Source organism: Varanus komodoensis, unplaced genomic scaffold, assembly GCF_004798865.1.
Source record: "Varanus komodoensis strain SLA01 unplaced genomic scaffold, ASM479886v1 scaffold8, whole genome shotgun sequence".
In the NCBI taxonomy this organism is placed as follows: Eukaryota; Metazoa; Chordata; class Lepidosauria; order Squamata; family Varanidae; genus Varanus; species Varanus komodoensis.
In genome coordinates, this window is record NW_025336481.1 from 22,404,955 (window position 1) to 22,428,459 (window position 23,505).

A 23,505-nucleotide genomic window follows, 5' to 3' on the forward strand; every position below is an offset into this window, starting at 1 on the left:
TGTCTTTAATTTACTTGTAAGTCTCTGAGCAAACACAAAGTGAAATGCTGAACTATCTCTGCCTCCTTTCACCCAAAGCTTTACTTACTGTGCCTGTTTCTGGAGGGAGAAGCACTGTGGAAATGGGCATGCCTGCCCTCTTCCCTCCAGGACCCCAGTTGGGCCACCCTGCAACTGTGACAATGGACTACCAGGTCCACCTCCTCATGAGGCTGGAGTTTTCCATCCCATAGACTCCCCTTCAGGGCTTTTTTGTGGCTTTTTTTTCGTTTTCATGGGAGGGTTGACTGGGTCCCTCGGTTGCCCTTGAACTGAACTCTTCCCTAGCAGGCAAAGGCCTTAGACTGCAGCTGGAGCTGAATCTGTTTCAACAACCATCTCATTTTCAGAGCCTGAGCTGTCAGCAATCCCAGGATAGGCCAGCTCTCCTTCATACATCTCATTCTCAAGATCTGAGCTGTCAGTCCATCCAAAATGGCCAGTTTCTTATGCAAGCCTGGGAATCTTGCCAGAATGTGCATGCACAACAGAAACCATAATGAAGTAGAAACCACTCGATCATTTGTTCAGCAGATCATGGAAAAAAATGTGAACACTAGTAAGGGCTGATTGTCATGTTGTGTGAACATAGCCACCGGGAATGTTGTGTTCTAGTAAGGGACAGGTGTAAAAGCAAATGGATCTGGATCAAGATACCAGAATATTGTAGCTTAAAGCTTTTACTGCCAACAATCCAACCTCGGCAATCTATTAGAGTGGGAAAAACTGTATGAAAGCCAATAAAATATTGAATGCTCAATGGTCAGTCAAAAAGGGGTGGGGAACCCTAGAAAGGCTGGACTGGATCTGTGCAGATCTGGCACCTGCAGGCAACCCCATCTGAGGACACAAGGTCTGGTGCAGTAGTGCCAGCTAGTACCAGTTGCCACCACTGCAAATAAAACTCAGTCTTGTTATTTTCCTAGTGCTCACTGGGATCCTTTGTGTTGGACTTCTATGTAGCCTCCCCATGTCCTTGGGAGAGCACAGCTAGATGGCGGGTTGCACTCAGCATGTTGTGTGCAACCTGGGTGTTGAAATAACAGTGTGAACCAAAAACGTAGTTCACTTCTTGTGAATCTTTCCACTTTCTTTCTGGAAGTATACAATCTGGGTTTTGATGAAAACTGAGTAAAAGATTTATTAAGGATTCAGGGAAAAATAAATATTCTGAGAGCCCAATGATAAGAGGCTTAAAGGGTCAAATCAGTTTCAGTACACAAATAAGAGACAATTCAAAACAGCAAATCAATTAACAAGCAAAGGGAAAAATTATGGCTCTGTAAGCTGCCTACCTGATTCCTTGAAGACCCACTATGTCTGCAGCAAAGTTATCCTGGTGTTTGTTAGGTCTTTCCCTCTTTACTTAGGAATAAATACTCCATGTCTGGAGCAATCTTGGGCAGTGCATGTGCCTGTCTCAGTCTTTCTTACTGCTTGAGAGACTTGCTCCTTGCACTGCAAAAGAAAGACACCTCCCCACTTCCTTTTCAGTTAAGTATATCTCCTCTGGTCACTCAGCCTTGTCTGGGTGATGGTTCCAGAAGAATCTCTTGCTTTTGTTTGCTGTCTGTCTGGTGATGGCTCTTCTCCAGTTCTAAGATGGATGTGGGAAGATAACTTAAGGTTCAAGCACCTTGTGACTTGGGAATCAGTTGTGTTGCTAAGAGGCAGTGCTTGGCCTACAGATGCCAGGTCATCTGCATTTCAAAGCAGCATCAGATGACCCGGCCTTTCCCTGAGCAGAGACCTGCAGCTGATTGCCGAAGGGAGGTTTCCTCTCTCTTGGGCTTGGGAAAGATGGAATTAGTGTGGTCTGGCTAAGCAGGTGCTCTAGCATGGGACCATAGCAGGGTTCCATGTGGGCTGCATTTGGCCCAAGGCTCCCTGGGTCCCCCAGGAATCATGGGCATCCAGTGAGCCACCCCACAAATGTTTTGGGTTGCTAATGTGGAAGAATTTTGAAGATTTTTTAAAATGAGCTTAGTTAATGCCAGAGAACAATTTTGCTTTTCTAAGATCCCACACTATGCTGAACTGATGAAGTGATGCAAGCCTAGAGCCCTCCCACACAATACTTTCATGGTCCTTTGGATCCAGGGCTATGTTTGTTCAAAGAGTGGTCTTGCGCTATATTATGGGCTGTTTCACAGACTCCTGACCAAACAGGTTGGTTGCCATCTACTCTGTATAACTATTGTAAATACATTTTGGCTGGTCAATTCCACTAAAGCAAAGTTAAGAACAGTTTCCTTTCTAATGAGCTCAATTGGTCTATTCCACCAGAAGGGCCCTTTAGGAGCAATCTGAATGTTACATACCAAGGGCATTAACTACACAAATTAATGCTAATTTTTGCTTAATTTTCCATTGAGTAAAGAAAACCTAGGAATAATCATGGAGTAAAGCACATGAGTGATATCCAGCCTATTTGGCCTCCGTATTTTGCACTGACATTTTAATTTCATTGCCTGACATTTAGCAAATCCTTAGTGATCTTGTACAATGTAATGATTGAAATAAATGCTCATGAAGCTGGCAGTTTGAAATTCACTGGTGGGCATAGATTTCTATGGCACTTATAAGTAAGTGTGTTAGGATACTGACCGCAGTATATGTCATCTTTAATTTTTGCTAGACATTTAGAAGAGCTAAATATTATTTTTGCTAAATGGATGTGATTATTCAGCTTGAATCTACTATTCAGTATTTAACATATAGATATAAACTCTTTAAAATGATAATACCAAAAAGTTTCAAAAACTGCTGTTACTGATACCCAGAGTATCCTGAGAATTTGCCAGAGCTTCTCTTTTTCACACTTACCTAATGAAAGACAAGCCATTGCAATCAACTAAAGCAATTTCTCTAGGATGTCTTTGCAAATATTTGACAATAGAATCATATCCTTGCCAACAACTTACAACAAATCCTACAGGGACAGTTACGAGGATTTCATATCCACTTGGCACAATGGCATATGGAAATTTTCTGCAACACTAATGACTGCTGCTTCAATTTTTAGCCAAAATGTCAGCACCTAGTATTCAATTAGTCTGTAGCAGAATTTTTAAATTGACCCTTGTGAAAGAAATTAATATGACATTTTTTCACCCTGAAATACATTTTGAACTGGGTTTTTGGGAGCGGGTAAGGATACATTTTCCCTTTTAAAAGATATATTATTTTCCTTTATGACTCATTTATAAAGCAGCACATCCATTCAACTTATGGCAGTCTTGTTAGTCAGATATTTGGGGCTGGCAGGAATCAGTTCTTACCAACACCTCCAAAACAGCATCAAGTGAGGGGCCAATCTCTCATTCCCCCCCCCCCCCAAGTGCCCAGTTCAAGCCTAGAGCTGAAGTGTGTGACTGAAAGATTGTTCTTGGAAATGTATTGTGCAGAAGCTTGGGGTTGAAAGGAGGATGGAGGTTGGCATTAGCTCTGTGCTTCAGAAGTGCTCCATATGCCTCCAAAATGAGGTGGCAGATTGACAGACCTGCTGCTTATCTCCTCAGCTTAGCACTGGAGAAGCCGCTGGTGGCTTACTTTGGCTCCGCACTTATGAGACTGGCCAGTGGGGACCTCCCAAGGCTGGAAGGAAGTTTGGGACTTGCTATGCTGTCTAGGAAGGAGCAAAATATTTGCCCCAGGCCTGGGCTCAGCTCACATGTCATGACAAGCAACTCTGCATGGTTACCTTCGTTCCCCTTTTTTGTTTTTAAACATCAATGTGCTTGACAGACAATCAGGCTCATGGTGGTAACGCTCCTTCCATCCGCCATTCCTTCCCTCTCAGCCCTCCAGGTGGTTTCCCAGGAGACACTGCAGGCAGGACTGAGGCTCCTGTCTCTGACAGCCCCAACCAGGAGCCAAACTCACCTGGCCACAGCCACCAAGCAGTCTCTGTTGTGCAATCAGGGCTCATGCTCTGCTCCAGAGGGAGTGGGAGAGGAAGGCGCCTGACCCTGGCCCACCTCCCAGCTGATTCTGGCCACTTCTGCTTGTGTGCAGGAGGGGCTTCCCTCAGGCATGTAGAGGCAGTGGGAGGAATCAGTGCAGCAGCACAGCCCCCAATAAGGCATTGCCACCCAGCTGCTGCTCATGCAGAAGAGGGGCTTTCCTCTGGTATGTGTCGGGGTGGTGGTGACGGGGAATCAGCTGAGTGCTCATTCATTCCTGACTCAAAGGAGATCTGGTGGGCAAAGAGGGGACATCTTTCAGGGGCACTCTCTGGCTAGCTGCTTGATGAATACACCCTAATGTCATTAACCATATTTTTCTTTATATGTCCTTTTCTCACTTTAATATCACAAGTTAATTTCTCATTAATAGCTATAGTCCAAACTTCTGTGTACTAATCAAACAATTGGTAACCATATTTTACTTCTTAGCTATCATTAGTCTCACCGGAATTATTACATTTGCTATTAATTCTTTATTATTCCGTGCCTGGCAAGAGTGGCAACAGGTCATTCTCTTCAAGCAGCTGTCTGGTTCTGGCATAGTAACAGGATGGGTTGTATTTTTCAGGTTTGGATGACCCAGCAAGCCAACACGGTACTGAGAAATCACAGAGCAGACTGTTGTTACTGTTTTTAGCTTCACAAGAGCAAATGTACCACACTGAAATAGCACAGTAGGATTCAGACCACATAACAGACCAACGGTGGTAACCCCTCTCCCACTGTGGCTTGTTTCATGCAAACCGCCCTTGATGTCAGTACCTGGCCTGGTTGAACAAATGCCAAAAGGCCTGGTTCTACTGAGGCTGGCTGCTTCATATGAGTGTGTTTGTGTATCAAGCCTGCACAGAGTCCTACTGGGTGAGGCAGCTGTAGCCACCATCTTAAATTTCCCAGAATGCCTCTAAACCCTGCTACAGGAGGTTTGCCTGGCACTTTCCTTTTCAGCACTTTCATGCAACGCGCCCACCTCTGGCAAGCGTGGCTGTGTGTGGAGTGGAGGGCAGGTGGTGAGGGAGGAATACCAGCACAACTCTGAATTGGAGCACTGGATATTAAAATATTGAGGATCATTGTGTGTTTCACTACTGCTTCCAGCATAGTAAGGAAAGGGCAGAGTGCTGGACTTAAAGCTTAGCTTAACCATGAACTTTGTAGGAGAGAGAGAGAGAGAGAGCGCGAGCGAGCCTTGGGCTATTGGGTAGTATAAAAATGATATTGGGCAGTGTAATAAATAAACAAATACCCCTAGGAGGTAAGTTTCTCTCAGGCTGAATGATCAGAATTAACATGATAGGGCTCTGGGTCAGCTTATGCATAATCAAAACTAAGGTTTTGCATTATGTATACAAACCTGTAAAGCCTGCATAAGCATCAAACCGTCAGTCTTTCCCAGCCCCTGTTACCACCACAGTATTTCTGGTGCTGCCATGTGGAGTCGATCAGAAGCATCCAGTTCTGCTTATTAACAGATTACAATTCCCTATTATTCCTGAACTCAGGGAACTCTGGTTATTTAAACTATGATTAGTGAACAAGCTGTGATCAAAGAACTCACCCTTCCTTTGAGTTTGGATGTAACAGAGAACTCTAGTTAGTTTAAAAGTGGTAGTAGAATCTTTTGATCTCCCTGGGGCTGAGCCAGAGGAGGAGAGAAACACAAGTTCAATGCTCATGGAGATTTAATGTTATATCTGTGAAAGTCTTATGAGTCCTCTGCCCTCTAAGCATGCTGTAGAAATAATAAATATAAAAAGCCATGGCTTCTCCTTCTTTTATTAGTGCCATCAGTGGTAGAATAATATTTCACTCTTGTATCAAACTCTCTGTAACCATGCAGATTTGACATTTCATTATTTTGCTGTAATGTCTCTAATTGGGGATGGAACCAAATTTATTATATCCAGGAACTCAAAATGTTACTACAGCTCAGTTGCGATATTTCAGGCTTATTCTTCATCCTAACTAGAACTCTCTTGATATAAATTTACAGGCTGAGAATAAAGACAGAACAGTTGGGAAGATTTTTTTTGTCCAGTTTTATCTTTTGTTCAGTTTTAGCCAAAATATGCCTTCTATTCAATTCCTTCTTTTTCCCTGAGACAGTTACTCTGCAGAGAAGTTACACATTGTTCCATCCTGTGGAGAAAATTAAAAACAAGTTTTCTGGCAGTTTGAGCTCTGCAGCACATTCTAGACATTGAACTGTGTCATGCTGTTTTTAAGAAGGATACTTCAGTGCAGCTCTTCAAATGGAAGAAGCTGTGACTTTTCTAAGCGCGTGCACGCACACACACAGTCTGCAAAGTACAGTAAAAGGGGACATGCGTGAAGCTGTTCTTGACTCACAAGGGCTGCCCACAGCACCCAGCTGTGTAGCAAAAATCTATAAAATGCAGGAGGGGAAATGATCCCTAATGTCAACCCCTAGTACTGTGATGGTTCAACTATCAATATCTTCAGAAGTAAAAACCCACTAACACCCTATCTATCTATCTATCTATCTATCTATCTATCTATCTATCTATCTATCCATCAACCAACTGTATGTGCATTCCACCTTTTCCCTGCAAGAAACCCAAAGTGGCTTACATAAGGCTGTTCCTCCTCTCAGTTTCATCAACATAAAAAACTCTGCAAAGTAGACTTACAGAATTCAGGGACTGGCCCAAGGTCACTAAATGAGCATCATGACTGAATGGGGACTAGAACCCAGAGCTCCTGAGTCCCAATCCAGCATTCTAACCACTACGCTGCTCTTGCTTCCTATACTGCTGCTGCTAATATGTTTCTTTTTAAGAGCTAGTGTGCCATGAATGTCCCTCTCTCCTCCATATCCTCACTGTCCTGATGGTTTCATGGTCCAGAAGCAAGAATCATCAGAGACTGAGCCCTCCAAAAGCAGCAGCTCTAACAAGGACTCAGAAACAGTCTCAGCTAGGCCCTCTTTCATGGAGTGTGCACCTCATCCTCTATATCTCAAAGTGCAGCTGACTCCAAGGAGTGGACCTCAGCCTCCTCCAGTGAACAGAAAGGCCCCAGGCACATTCTTCAACCAGATCCTAACTTCCCAAACCCTCTCTTCACAGAAGAAGATTGGGACTTTAGAGCAGGGTGCTACCCTTTAAAAGTCAGATGTAGCACTTGAAAAGTGTTACTACTAGAAGGATTTTCCTGGTCAGGCTATACAATTCTTGGAAAAAATTTATACCTGTTGGCATGGAAGAGTTGTTCCATGACAATTCTGGGATCACCTGTCTCTTATTTTAGTTCCAGGATTATTAGCTATGGTACTCAATCCAAATCGGAGCCTTGGGGCCAGTACTTACAGTACTGGTCAAGGTCCTGAACTTGTTCTATAGCAGATATGCACCAGTCAGCTGCATTATCTCTTACCTTCTCTTTGGAGTCATTTCCTTGCTGCAAGGGCAGAACTGTCAATGAAGCACAACATCTGAGACCCGAAGAGGGCTATGATCCTTTCCACATCCTCATCTGAAAGCCCTCCTTCTCCTTCACTGCTTATCAGGTGGCCAAGGAGCCTGGGTATGCTATGTCCCTCCATGATCATGCTCTGTTTTCAGCTGATCATCTTAGTAACACAGAGAGCTGGGGCAGGTCACTTTCTTCTCCGGAGTTCTTACACAATCCACTTGTTCAACATATCCATCTAAATGCAAAGTCTTGTCAAAACCATGTTGATATTTGCTTGTTCCTAGTGATTTGCTGCTGAAAGCCTGTGTGGTGTAGTGGTTAAGAGCATGGGACTGGAACTCAGGTGATCTGGGTTCTAGTCCCCGCTCAGCCATGGAGCCAACTGGGTGACTTTGGGCCAGTCACAGACTCTCAGCCCAACCTACCTCACAGGGTTGTTGTTGTGGGGATAAGATGGACGAGAAGAATGACGTAAGCTGCCTTGAGCCCTTTGTAGGAAAAAGGCAGGATATAAATCGAAAAAAAATAAAATAATCGCCATCATCATCTTGCAGTACTTCTGTAAGTGTTTATACTTTGACCTAATGGCAAGCTTCTAGGCTATAACTACTGGTATGTCTGATACTTAACCATGCAGGCCACCACTGAAGGGAGCTGAATTCATCAACATCTGTAGGGCTTCTTTCTAAGGGGACTTCCAGAGCAACAGGAAAAACATTCCAATTGCATTTTTAGATACCTTCCTCACATGGATGTTACAGAAAGTGGAACAGTCAGTAGTGTGCCTTGACTGAACTTCTTTAAAAACTGAGTTCAGTTTTATAATGTCACAAGAAATAGAACTACTGATTCCAAATCAAATGCAACACGTACATGGTCAGGTATTGACTCCACAGCCAGCACCAAGCAATGCCAACCTGCTGTTGTTGTTTGGTGCTGCATGCAACAGCACAGGTAATACTCATGTGGCATGGTAAGTGCCAGGAGGAAACCACTGGCTACAGCTCCGAAAGCAGTGATAATGATTCAGGAGTCTGGGGGCACGTGGGGAATGTTTGCACAGACAAGATGGTTCTGAAGTCAGCAACACCCAATACTTGCTTCCACTTAGTGGCAGGATTTGAAATCACACAATTTTATATCCGGGAAAGAAAGCAACAGGTCTATAACAAGTAGGGATGTGGAGGCAGGAAAAATCTGACTGTTGAGTTAGAGCAAGCCATTAGCTCAAATTGCAGGTCCTTACATTCCCTCAACAGTGGGTGGTACCTTCATCCACACCAAAGGTGTAAGGGGCAACAGATGTCTTGGTTATCAAGGGCTTTGATTTCTTCTACCTGGTATGTAAGGCATTTTCTATGCTGCTTCAGGAATGTTCCTTGACTGAAGCTGAAGTTGCAATCAAGCAGTTATATTAATTTGTCTAAATATTTGCATCTACCTAAATATGTGTAGGATTTCAGCCCTAGTTAGCAAATCTGTTCATTCAGCTAAGTGACTTTGCTGCTTAAAATAAAATTAATAGAAAGGAAAACTATCAAGGATGGGAGTATTTTTAAAATCTATTTATACTGCAGTTCTAAACCTTATGATTTAAGTCATCCTGAAAATGTTCCTATGCATATCTACACTTCTAAGTGCACATGATTGTTTATGTTGCACTGTTAGTCTGGCTGCAATCACAATTTGTTTTAGAACAACTGGATTAAAAATCACATTTTCCCTTGTACAGTTTCCTGAACCCCAAGGCCTTTACATGTGGGTTCATTTAAAAAGTTCATGTTTTGCTATCTGTACAGGTAGCTATATTTCAAACAATCCTCTTTACAGGATTATTAATGAACATCCTGCTATATCAGAGCCAGTTCAAGAAACAGCTACAGCTTGAGTTAGTCTCATAGCCTTTAGTTTAGTAAAGGCAGAAAAAAACAGATATGATGAGTATCATAAATATTAATAATAGTCATTATAATGACTCATAATTGTGAAAGGGCCATACTGCAGTGATACAGCCCATGCTTTGCATATAGATTCTGTATTATTGAAGGTACTACATGCAGTCCCTTCTGCCTGCAGGTAGGGCTGGGAAAGATCTTTATCTGAAATGCTGAAGAGCCTCTGCCAGTCAGCTGAGACAATATTGTCCTAGATGGACCAATGATCTGTGCACTGTGATTCCTATGTTGTTATCATCAGTGTTCAAAATAATATGGATGTACTGACCTACTGATGATATCTCAGATTTCAGGAACTGGCAAAATATCTGTAAAAATCTGGAAAAAAAGTTGTTTTCCTCACTCATTTCCCTGAATCTGACAGTTTATGTCAAGTTAACCATAAATTAGAAATGCTCCACTTGTTGAAACCTAAACATGCTGCACTCCAAACACCACTGGCATAAATATAGAGCTATAAATGGCAATGGTAACCATTACCTACTGCTAGATGTATTGTTACCTATAAATATTTTTCTGAGTCAAAATGTTTTTGCTGCATCTAATTTAATTTAATTTAATTTTTTAAATTTAAACAAACATTTATATCCCGTCCTTTCTGACAAACAGCTCAGGATGGCTTACAATGATTTAAAATATTACAATAATACAATGTTAAAACAGTAGATATTGGATTAATATAAAACAACACTTCATAAAACAAGGGAAAGAAGGAAGGAGAAAAAGAGTAGAAAATACGACTGTGGAAAAAAAATCTTTAAACATCTAAAGACCTTAATTATTAAAATGATGGTTGAATAAAAAGGTCTTTACCTGGCGCCCAAAAGTATAAAGTCAGCGCCAGGTGGACCTTTATGGGGAGCACATTCCATAGTCTGGGCACCACTGAAGAGAAGGCCCTTCTCTGGGTAGATACCCTCCGTATCTCCTTCAAAGAGGGTTCCTGGAGCAAGGCCTCCCCTGCCCATCTTAAGGGGCGTGAGGGCATATAAGGAAGGAGGCAGTCCTTCAGGTATTCTGTTTCCAAGCCATTTAGGGCTTTATAGGTTAATACCAGTACCTTGAGTTGGGCCCAGGCTTTAACTGGGAGCCAGGGTAGCTGATAGAGGACTGGCATTATATGAGAATAACAACCAGCCCCCGTCAGCAACCTGGCATATCTATTTTGTCCCAAATGAAGTATTCGGACCATTTTCAAGGGCAGCCCCATGTAGAGCGCACTACAGTAATCCAACCAGGAAGTTACCAGAGTATGTGTCACCGTTGCTAGGCAGTGCTGGTCCAGGTAAGGATGCAGCTGTTGGATCAGCCGAAGCTGAAGGAAAGTGCTGCTCGCCACCATCACCTGGGCCTCCAGGGACAGCTCCAAGTTGAGGAGCACTCCCAAGCTGCAAACCTATCCTTTGGAGGGAGTGCAAACCTGTCCAGGACAGGACCAACATCACTTACCTGAAAACCCAAACCACCCACCAAAAGGACCTCCGTCTGATCTGGATTGAGTCTCAGTTTATTGGCCCTCACCCAGCCCATTACCTTGGCCAGGCACCGGTTCAGGACAGCCACTGCCTCACCTGGGTTAGATGTAAACAAGAGGTAGAGCTGGGTGTCATCAGCATACTGCATACCTCTGATATATTGCAGCCAAGTGTAACTGTGTGCTTCTGCTTGTGATATTATTCTGGATTTGTTTTGGATGGGATTTCACTCCCCTTGAGGAAGCAAGTTTGTAGCTTGAGGGTTTTTCTGCAGTCTTCTCTGTCGCTTGAAGCTCAAGTGACTTCAATGGCCCAAAATATCTTCTACCAACCTTAGTTGATGGCCCAGTTGTGCCCCTATTTGAACAGGAGCAACCTCCTTTCAGTTACCTTTGCTCTAGTAGTCTCCAAGTTAGGCTACTGCAATGTGAGCATGGAATGAGCACAGAAATTGCAGCTTCTGCAAAATGTGGTGGCCAGATTGATAGTGGGAACAAAGAAATATGACACTGAATTTAGCCTGCTTGTACTTGCTGTACAGATGCTTCTCAGCCCATTTCAAGGTGCTGGTTTTGATCTATAAGGCCTTACAAAGCTTGAGACTGCAATATCAGATGGAGCAACATTTCTGGAATGACTCTACTGCACACTCCACTCATCTTCTAAAGCCCTTCTCTGTATGCAAGTTCAAAGGGAAAGCCGATGGGAGATGTAATACAGAATATCTGGAGGGAACCAGGTTGGGGAAGGCTGCTGTGTAGATTAATTATGAATTCTTTCAATACCAGTAGCACAGATCAAGATAATCTATATCCTCGTGATCAATATGACTTGCTTTCTGATATCTGCATGTATCGATACGTGAACCTTTTAGAAGAAGCAAAAGGGAGATATGTCATGCTTCCAGCACTGAGTTCGGGACACTTTGCCTTCTTATATGAAGAAACACTGATTTTCTGTGAATAGAATTGCTCCATCCTTCACACAAAAACTACAGAGAAGTAATTTTCATTTATGTACTGAGCCAAATGCTTGCTAATTAAATTAATGCATACTGTGGCAAGTCCAATATACTGTCCCATTTATACAATACTATATCATTATAGAGTAAATGAAAGGATGATTATTTCTGCCTCGGAACAGGTTACATGATAATCACGTATGGACCCACAAACTGTAATTATGTTTTCAGACTTCAGTTCTGAAATCCTCATTTCTAATTTAAGATTAACAGTTTTATCTCAGCACTGTAAACTGTACCTTTGGAGGGCAGAATTTCATTAACTTGATTATATTTGGATTCATTAGGAGAAAAAAAAGAATAGCTAACTCAAGAAACAATTCTTCCAAAACATCATTTTAAAAAAGACCCCAAATGTTAAACAAAAACCCCAAATCAATGGTCTGCTTATTTTATCTTTTCAGTCAAAGTATGGAAGAAAAGTTTCCTCTCTTGGCTGTCTGAAAGTCTTTCTCAAAAGACCCAATGGATTTGGTGTATCCATAAGTCACATTAATTTCTTTCCGCTCTTTTAATACCTTGAGGTACTTGTTCTACTTTCAAGAAAATTGCCACTATCCAATCAATAAAAATATAAGCAGAGAATATGAATCTTTCAGAATTGATGGTGCATATAATAATTACATGAGCAATGGTCAGGAAGGCTGGTCTGCCAAAACAAAAGGCCTAATCTTCAAAACCTTTACACAGTTGGCAGTGGTGGTGTGGAGGAAACAGTCTCAGCCATTTCTGCCTTTTCAGGAGATGATATCAAGGTGAGATATGGGATGGCCATATCAAACATTTGCTTAATATCGGCTTTCACAAGAACTGGAGGGCTCAGAGGAATTTGTGCTGGGTGAAGTATTAATCTTTGGAGAAGTGTCAATAAATGGATTTGCAGGGTGTGTTGTCATTTCCACTGCCTATCCTGCCATTATAGTGGCTAAATGGGAATACACTAACTGTCAGGAGCTGAGGTTCCTCTTTCAAACAATCACCACCAGCAGACCATTTTCCTTGCAAAATGTATTTATTACTTCTAAGTACAAACCACACAGAACAGATATCTGAGCATGCATAGAGTGGTTTGTGGAACCCAAGCTAGTGTTTACCTCCCTGAACTTCCATTATGAACATGCCTAGGCCCCATCCCCTTGGCAGGGGCTCTCTGAAGGTGAGCATACCTCCTCTCTGCATGCTGCTCATTCAACTGGGCATCCCGTCTCTGCTGAGGCCTCACCAAGGAGTGGAAAACAGGGGAGAACTGGCTTGCATCTGAGAATTCCTCATCCTCAGAGACTCTTCTATCTGGCTGTACATCTTGGCCATTCCCAGGAACTGCCTAAGTTGGCAAAGTACCTGGCCTCGAGATGATCTACATCGCAGAATCTTGACCTAGTCCACCCACCCCACAATCACTGAAATGTGCTTCGCTTTCCAATTCCGAATCATCATCTGCAATGCAGCCAGCAGTCTGTGGGAATGATTGCCCAAGCCCTCCAGCCTTCTTGCTTCCAACACAAACTGTGCATGTCCTTATAATGTGTATTTTGCCCCCAGCAGTAGCAGGACTTGCAGCTAAGCTCCAAAAGAACAAAGGAGGGTGGATGATGACATCAGCATTCCAGCCAATCCAAAAGTGCTGGTTCTGAGTCCCTGCAAACCCAGACTCCAATAGACCATGGTGCATTTGAATCTGTGGGTGACTGAATACATATTGCAGTTGCTCATGTGCCAAAAGTACAGTAGTGAAATTATATAAGTGAATTATGTTGAAATGTCGCTATATTTTATTATGGAAACTTTTTGGATCTTGTGAACCATTTTGAGCACGATTTATCATGAAAAAATAGCATATGAAAAGATAATGATGCTGCAGCTGGAAAAAATAATCCAGCTGCAGTGTAATAATCAGTCAGGAGTGTGTGTGGGAGAAAATGAACTTTTCCAGCAAGAATATATAACTGCATTGTAATGCAAAGTATTTGGGGATGGCTTGGTCCGGATGGACTAGCTTGGCTAGTGAGGCCTAATTGTTCCATTTAGGCCTCACCCCACAAGTGTCTGCTTCTGCTGGAGATGGAAACAGCTAGCAGTGTTTTGCTAATGTGAATCAACACAGCTGCCTGAATCTTTGGACTCTTCTTGAGGGCGTGACTACTGTGTCTGTCATGATGAGCACCTGCACCTCAAAGGTACCACTATTCTACTGCACAAAGGCATGTCATTTTGGTTTAGTGGATTTGTCAAGAGTCTGGGAAGCTCTCTGCAATGTTAAATGAACACCAGCTTCTCACATTAACAAATAATGTCCATGTTGTTGACCACATGAGAAAAACCCTTATAATATTGCAAGGCAAATGTTGGCATATTTGTTTATTTCCCTGGAAAATGAGCTGAAACTGCAGATACTGGGAACAAATGATAATGATTGTATGGAGACACGAACACTGGGTTCACACATTGTAACAGGCAACTCTTCATGGTTTCTGCAGTGTACATATTTTTGCAAGGATGTGCCTGACAGTTGATTGGGTGTCCTTTATGCTACTGTGGTTCCACCTTCCTTGCTCAGTCCTCCTGCCATTGGCATGTATCCCATCAGCCACTGCGCCTGAAATTCAATCCTGTACTGTGTAACTGGAGCAGCTCCTGCAACTGTCACTCTTCCGAGGAACTCTGTGGTAGCTGCATATCAGGACTGTAACTCACTGTGTTTCCATTTGTAGAATATGCCATTCTGTTTGTCTGGCTATGCCTAAAGGAAGACCCTTGGTTTGAAGCATTGTGGGGTTTTATTTCTTGTACTTTCCCATGATGTTGACATGGCCCTTTCTTTCTCTGTACTTCCTTAGATCTATGTCTCTTCCATGCAAAAACAGGAAACTATGTTTCATGCAGATTTTTCATTGTGGCAACGTTTTCTAGATGACCGTTGAATAATCCTTTAGGGTCAGAAACTAATGAGATGGAGAAAGTTTAGGAACAAATTGTTAGCTACATGTGTCACTCTGGCCAACTACAAAGCTTGTTAGAATATAAACAAAATTCAAATTAGGAAAATAAGACAATGATATACATTATAAAGGATTTCCATTTTTATAATAAAGTTTCAAAGTGTCACATTGAAAGTTAAGTTACCAGCAGGAGTCTACATACCCAAATTTCAAATGCTAACAAAAATAACTTATTCAAGAGTTTGACAGTACCTTGTTCTCAAAGATGAGTGGCTCCCCTCCTGCATCCCCCAAAACAACAAACAAATGACTCCCTTCTTTTCAGATGAAGCAAACTTGAACATGCCTACTTTTTGTGTCCTTGGACTACTAAGGAGACTGATACAATCATTCAAAAGGAAACTTCCAGCATTCATAAATTTCTCCTCTTTGGTTATGTGCCCATAACATATTGTGCTAGCCCTTGCAGATTAAAAAGATGGCACTTCATTATGCAACGAGAAGGGACCACGGTGGGGAGAAAGAATAATGTTGGTGAACTATTTAAATTGACAGGGTTCTGTGAAGCAGCTTTTTCAGCTTTTCTGCTTTTCCTGGGTGATTGTTTGAATGGCAAAGCATTTCTCTAACATGATTCTGATCTAACATAGAGCACGCAGATCTTCCTTTATAAAATTAAAATCTCACCAGTCACACTCATTTGGTGGCTAATGATGTTCTTGGTGGGGGAGAATGAGAGCAGTATTCAGCCCTGCTGTGGTGTCACTCACAGAATAGGGACTTACGCTTTGTAAATCAATCCCAGAAAGTACTGTAAATGCTCATTTAAGTTGTGCTAGCCCCTGAAACAAGCCTCTGCACTTCCTGGTGGCAGGATTTAGCCATTTAAAAGAGATTTCTGCGTGCACAGCTCCAGCTGCTGAATTAGGAAGTTTCAGGATCTGCTTTGATGCCTCATTCCTTATTGTACTAGAGATTTGGGAATGGAAGCCTGCAGTCATGTGGGTAGAGCCATGACCTGGCTTGAGGAGCGGAGGTACTATTGAATCAGCTATTACATTGTCTGCTTTTGTAGGGAGAACTACAAATAACAGGAGAAGGATCATAAGAATACATTTTGCTTTCATTTTACCCTGTGTGCGCAGTCTCTCATCATGACATCCAGTCTTCATGCTGAATTACAGATAATTTTTTTTTTGCACTTCCCCTCCAAATTTGTAATGTTCAGTTTAATATGCTGGAGTCTACCTCTCCAATATATGTTTTGCCATTTGAAAAACCAATCAGGGCTCAAACTCTGGTGGAATTCCTTGTTACCCTATGGGCAATTTTGCATATATTTCTTAAAGGTGCAATGAAATTCTTAATTTGTGCCCCATTCTCCTAAAACACCCTCTCAAGATGACTAGACCAATGAAATGGCTCTTGTAGCCAAATTGGATGATACATTCATCCAAGATTGCATAGGAAGCAATGTTGTCAGCAAGATTTTATCTGTTTAATGCTAAACATGGGTACAACTGTACATGGGGAGATAAGTTTTAATGTTTCCCTCTCTTGCTGTGGTACCAATCTCTCTTTTATTCAGCAAATAACTTTATACAAAATGCTCCCTTTTAGAAAATCTGAACTTAGGCCCAAAGTTTTAAGGCCCAAGAAGACAGATGCCTGCTGATCTGTACATTCTGCTGTCTATTTATTTATTTATTTATTTGGTATATTTATATCTCAGCTTTTAACTTCTAAGAAAACTCAAGGTGGCTCACACATTCTCCTTCTTCTCTCCATCATATCCTCACAACAACAACCCTGTGAGGTGGGTTTGGCTGAAAGTCTGTGACTGACCCAAAGTCACCCAGTGAGGCCCATGGCAGTGCGGGGACTCAAACCCAGAGCTTCCAGATCCCTAGTCCCACACTCTTAATCACTACACCACACTGGTTGTCTCTTGCGGTTCAATGGCTGTCTGTGAGAGGATGTTACTGGGCTCACACACACATAATCAAGGGAACAAAACTGAGAAAGGTAACTCTGGCAAATTACTAGGGCTTTCATTAAACAAACAAAAACAAAACAAACAAAACAAAAACAGGGAGAGGTCTAATGGATAGGGTGGTTTGATAAATCCTCAATGAATTTGGATTTCTGTAAACCAGACCTGTAGCTTCCACAATGAAAACAGCATTTTCCAATTTGCACATATGCCATGGGCTCATGGATTTTTTTTAACTGTAGGGGGCTGAATTAGACCCATTACTTTGTTTTAATGTCCTTTAGTACTAAAGGGCATATTAGTGGAATGAAACCCTCCTACATCCCTAAGTATCTGACTCAATCAGTGAGTAGGCAATGGAATGAAAGATGCTGAGATGTCCACAAAAGAGATGGCACAGATTTAACCAAATTTGTAATCTCCACTAATGAAGATGTTGGTTAATGTCACACTATCCTTTTGAAGTAAAGAGAAGATGGGTTATATTGCCCAGACCTTTGGGAAGCCAAAAGAGTCCACACAACTTTATTGTCAGTAATGAAGAAACTGAAATTTTCTGCATAACTTTTCTGCAGCCATCAATTCCAGGATGGATTGCATGAACATAGATTTAAGGGCATTAGTCTATTTAAAAAGAGGTTGATGCCTGCCCAGTTAACACATTAGAATATGGTAGCAAAAGATAATGAAATATATACTTTTAACATGTTTTAGTTTCCAACTCTTGAATGCTGCAAAAAGAAAAGTATGCCATAGTATTGTGGTGGTGGGATAATGGGATTTGGTATTGGTATTTTGCTGACTATAAAAGTTGATCCTTTTAAAAATTCCAACCCTCTTGCATTTCTTTGTATTTATCCTCTGAACTAATCACCACTGCAGTTTACATTTAATGAAATAAAAAAAGAAAGGAAATTCTTTGTGGTTATCTATTATTTACCAAGCCTAGCTGGATGCCCAGAAATCTGAATTTCTACCCAGGGTATATTAAAGAAAATAGGCATTTATAGGACAGTTGTGCACTTAACAGCACATCTCACAGGAATTTCCCTCATTCGTGTCAAAGGAAGTATATACATATAAAGAAATTAAATATCATTCTGCAACATCAGCACAGCAGAAAATAAAAGCTATTAATAGGGTAGGACTGAAATCAGTGGCACTGCAATCCTATAGGCACCTACCTGGAACTAAGTCCTTCTTACTTCTTTATGTAAGCCGTCCTGAGGTTCTGCGAAAGGACAGCATATAAATATTCTAAATAAATAAATAAACACTTCCTTCTACGAAAATGCCAATAGGATTGCACTGTGAGAGGTAATTGCTGTCCTGGAATAGTACAAATTTTTATTTTTTGACTAGAATATTTGGATGAAAATGGAATGGTAGTGGTAAAAAAATCCATTTTTTTCCCTTAAGAAGTCTACGATCTCTTCCAAAGCAGGGATTGGCTGGAACTGATAGAAGGGATGTGGAGCTGAAGACAGCACATGAGCCCTTCCAATGGAATGTGCAAACTTCAGAACAGAATGCACACAATTCAGACTGGCCTTGCTAGCTTCAGCAGTAGATTCTAATTCTCCTCTCTTTTCAAATCAAGCCACTCTCCTTTGATAAGAGGTGTTAAAAAAAATCCCAAGCCTTGTCCTCCTGTCAGTATTGGTCTCAACACATTTGTAGATGTGCCCCAGTAAGACAAGGGAAAAGCTTCTGAGTCAGATGGGGAGGTGGAAGATATTATTGAGGTGTAGGAGAAGAGAGGAGGAAGTCCAGCTGCCATCTAACCTTTTAGGAGACAGTGGGCCTCGGAATGCAGACTCCTAACAAAGAGGAGGACTGGTTGCAAATATAAGACCCAAGAGTTCGGCATCAGATGAAAAGGCAGGGGCAAATATGCTGTGCTCAGAGACTTGCAGCTAGACAGGTGACCTTGTGGAAAGAGCCATCTCAAGGGAGGGACTTGATAGTCTGCTCAGCTTGAGAAAGACAATCCAGAGTCCATGGTGTCAGTTCCAAGACTCTTTCATGGTGCACTACCTCAGGGAACCAACTGAAATTGGCTTTGGACACTGTGCAAAGCATACTGTGTTATGCAAAGCCTATCTGGGACTTTGTCTGTTTTGGCTACAAGAAGATGCTGTCTGTAGCCTGAGGCAACACTTGCTTGTCTGTAGTTTGCTTAATAAAGGTAACTGACAGCTTTATTTGCAAGAGGGCCAGGGATTGAACACCTCTCCATCCTGTGATGCTAAAAAGATATTGATAAACTAATAATTGATGTTTCAGTTTCTTTTAATGGCACTGCAGAAATGACCACTTTAAAATCTGACTCAGGCTGAAAGGTAGGGATGACCTGGTTCAGCCCTAAAGATTGTTGATACTTGATGCAGTGAAGGATGGTGGCTGCACTGAGGCAGCACATTCAGCTGGGTAGCTGTCTGAAATTGCACATGAGCTATCCTAGGCACAGAACCCTCTTCAGGGATATAAGGGGTGTTGGATTTCAGCATCATGGACAATCCCTTCAGAGTTTAGACTGTAACCCAAAGTGGATACACAACCTGAGCAACATTGGAGTTCGCCTCCACTGACTAGTTGCAACCTAAAGAAAATCTCATTTGCATGAGAGTCTTTCAGATATGGGTGGAAGACATGGACTCTTATAAAGGCGGAAAAGGAGAGCAGGATAATCTTAACCCAGCATTTCACTTGGTACTGCAGGCCAAACAAGATAGCATACCAGGTGTGTGTGCGCATGTGTGCGTGTGTATATTTGAAATATAATGTTTGATGCAATTTTAATCTTCTTACCAACATGAGAAGAAATGAGTTTTTAATACACATCCGGTAAATTACAAATTATGAAAAACAAAATCATCCTGGGGCTGAAATCCCTGCCAATATACTTTCTCTCAGCAATAGCAGATGCCAATTTCCAAAGAAAATCCAAAAGATTCAAAGGATTTGTATGTGTGTATGCATTATCATATTGTTGTTTATACACATTGTATGCCTGGTCAAATAATATAGGAAAATTAATATTTGCAAATAATAAGTGTATGAAAAAGTGCCAGTAATCAAAAGTGATATTATTTGCAGACACATTTTGGGGAGACTAACTCTGAAGAATAGGATAGCAGATGGGTCCAGATTGAATACACGGCTGTAAGAGACTCCAGGGACTTTACTTGTTTATGAACAGCAGCTGAACCCTAAGAGTAAATTTTACTCTGGGAGCCTCCTGTTGTTCAGATTGTTCTCCATGCTCATTTTTTAAAAGCTGATTTGTGGTGAAATGGTAGCATGCCCCCTTTAAAAAAAGTTGGGAATTACTTTTGCCCTGGAATTCTTTTTTACCTCCACTTAGGCTATTTTGTTCATTTTTAGCTGTGGCCCCTTCTACCGTATAAATGCACTATTCTACCACTTCAGGAATTATAGTTTGGGAAATGTTCTGTTTGAATTTTCTCTGACAGAATCACAGTTCTGGGTTCTATAGAAAGAAGATTTAACATGCGACCTGCTTAAGCCTGCACTGCATAAAGGTGATCCTTCACTATGGCTTTCAGGTTTTGCATAAGCTCTTAGCAAGGTATGATTATTCCTGTCTCTGCCAAGACCCTCTGTGTAGGGCTGCACTGACTTTCTCTGAGGTCTAGAGAGAGAAGAGAGGCTGGAAACTGTGTTGTGCTGATGATAGTGCACAGTTAAAACAATACAGATTCTTGTAGCATTGGTATAAACTTCCATAAACACCCTCCATCAGATGAATCACCTCATCGAAAGCAGATTCATCAGAAAAAGACAATGTCCAGAAGACCTCATTCTAGAATAAATTAGTTACTCTTTAAGGTGCCACAAACCTTAAAGACTAACAAATTTGCTCCAGGAGACTAACACAACTATATCCCTGAACAGCGCACAGTTTGTTCACTGTGTCTGACTATAGGAACTTTAGGAGTACTAGAGGGTATGCATTCTATGCATTCCTCTTCTTGCACCCCAGGAGAAACATTTTCTGGTGAGGAGGCTGCAGTTCTTATTGCTATACAGGTGGTAAAAGAAAGCCTCATTCTGAGAACATTTCTAGGTACAGAGTTGTTACTTGTTGCAAGTAGTCCTGATGATTTCCTTCTAGTTTATTATTGATCTCTTCAGAGTCCTCAGGTTGGCTACAATAAAAAGTTCCATTAAAAGCCTAAAACTAGAAATAAAAGCACCACTTACAGTGCAACTCTATACCTTCCTACCCAGAAGCAAGTGCCATTGTACTCAGGGGGCTTCCTTCCGGGAAAGATTTCAGCCCTAAACATTTCTCACTTAAAGTTCTTTAAAGGATAAAACAGCAGCAAGGGAAATGAAAATAAAAGAGCAATACTGTAGAGAATGAAACTGTCTAGTTTATAAGCATACACATCATAGCATTTTTAATGGAGGAAGCAAATTTTGCATTTGTTTAGCCACTGATGCAGATCTGATAACACACCAGCAGGAGGACTGGAGTCCTCACCCCCCTGCTGGGCCAACAGCCATTGCAACTGAGAATTCTAAAGCAGGAGACATGGATGCCATCTGCTCAGAGCAAAGCTGGTAGCAGCAGGAGCACCTGGCGGACAGGGGAGAAGACTCTGAAGAATGTCTGCCTCTCAGTATCCACCACCACCTTTCAGAGCAGCAAAGCCAGGAGCCAGACTTGAAGTCATTACCTGATATTACCAACAGCATCTGAAATCCTGGATCTATCTGTGTGGGTTAACTTGTACTATATTCTGCCTATAAATCTGATTTCATTATTGTGAGATGTTTTTAAAAATATTATGGGCTGAAAAGCATTATACAAATCTTTCTAAATAAAATAACTGCAAACAAATTAATCCCACCACCCAGAAAATTAAAAGTAAAGAAGACTAACTTGCTGTTGTCTCCATACACTTCAAGAATAAAGTGTTCTCATTGCTTCCCTGAAAGCCATTGCCCTGTTTGGTTCATTGCTGCTGTAGAGGCAACATATATTGTCTCTTCCTTTCTATTTGGATTTTCCCCCACCAGTGTTGGTAGGCTTTGAAAGACATTCAGCTCTGGCAGGTTTAGCCCAAGTCCTTTTGCTTCCTGAATTAAGGAGAAGGTAGCTCTCCCCCACTGCACTTACAGAAGCCAACCAGACTGGAAAGTTTCACCTGAGTACATCAGACTAGTTTAAAGTGGCAAGGCAGAATTTGCCTTCCATAGCTCTGTTCTCTGCCAGAAGAAAACAATTTGGGTCCTGTTGCTGCTACCTCCTCACCTCACCCATTATCTTCCAGATTAGGTGAGTAGTCTGCCTAATGGTAGGGTCGTCTTTGGCCTCTTGATGGACTTTGGGGATTATATGACTAGGAGAAAGTAAGGAGGAGGTGGAAATGGTATATGGAAGAACTATACAGAAGAGCTGAAAGATGACAGACTCCTTTGAAGAGCAATCCTATGAGGAAGAGCCTGCCTATCTGTTAAATCTGTAGGAAGAACCTATCATAAAAAAGCTGGATTAGGAAGGAAGAGTGAAAATTGGTGGGAGATACAGCAATAATTCAAGAAACACAGATAATATCATACTACTGGCAGAGAGCAGCAACGAACTGCATGATTTCTGATACATGTGAAAGTGTAAGAAAGTGTAAAAGTGTAAGTTTAAGAAAGTGTAAAAGCTGGACTTCTGAAAATCAAGAAAAGAAAAATCATGACCACAAAAAAATCCACACAACTTTATTGTCAACAATGAAGAAATCAGAACTTTCTGCATAGCCATCACTTCAAGTAAAAATGCAGTGAAGAAATTAGAAGATAATGGAAACTTGGAAGGGCAGCAATGAAGGGACTAGGAAAGACCATAAAGTGTAAGGATGTTTCATTGGAGACCAAGGCCAATACATCTGTGCCATTTATTTGTGATCACTATGTATGACTGTGAAACAGGACAGTGAAAATTTATATATCTGAAGCATGGTGCTGGAGGAGAGGTTTGTGAATATCCTGGACAATAAGTGGGTCCTAGATCAAATCAAACCAGATGTAAAAGTGACCTTGGAAGCAAAAATGAAAAAAAAAAACTGAAGCTGTCCTACTGTCCTGAAGCACATCAGGAGAAGGCAAGACTCCCTGGAGAAGACAATTATGCTAGGGAAAGTCAAAGGCAAAAGAAAAAGAGGAAGACCAAATGTAAGATGGGTTGACTCCATGAGAAAATGATAATTACAAGTGGTATATTATATATAGCCTTGTGAATGCAAAGCACACTTAATGAATATTGCCTTTGATTGAATGATGATAAGCAGTCAAGGACTGGAATATTGAGTCTGAATGTAGAGAAGTCAGAACCTTGATAAGGTATTGGAGAAATTAATCTCTTTCAATCAAATATGCCTGGTTGAGATATATGTGACACACAGTGGAAGAAAACTGCATGAGAACCAAAAGGTACCTCAACAGTCCCATAGTGTGAGATGTAATTCACAGTTGTGATAACCCTCTTAGAGAAATATTGATGTAGTGTTACACAATGGGGGTAGTTTATATTGCTTCAGATATGATATAACTTGTACTGAAAGCTACAGTTCTATCCCTGACTAAATCAGGAGCTTTAATAGAACCAATATTTTAAAATTTCTTATAGCTGAGAAATTATGAACGGCTCCATATGCAAA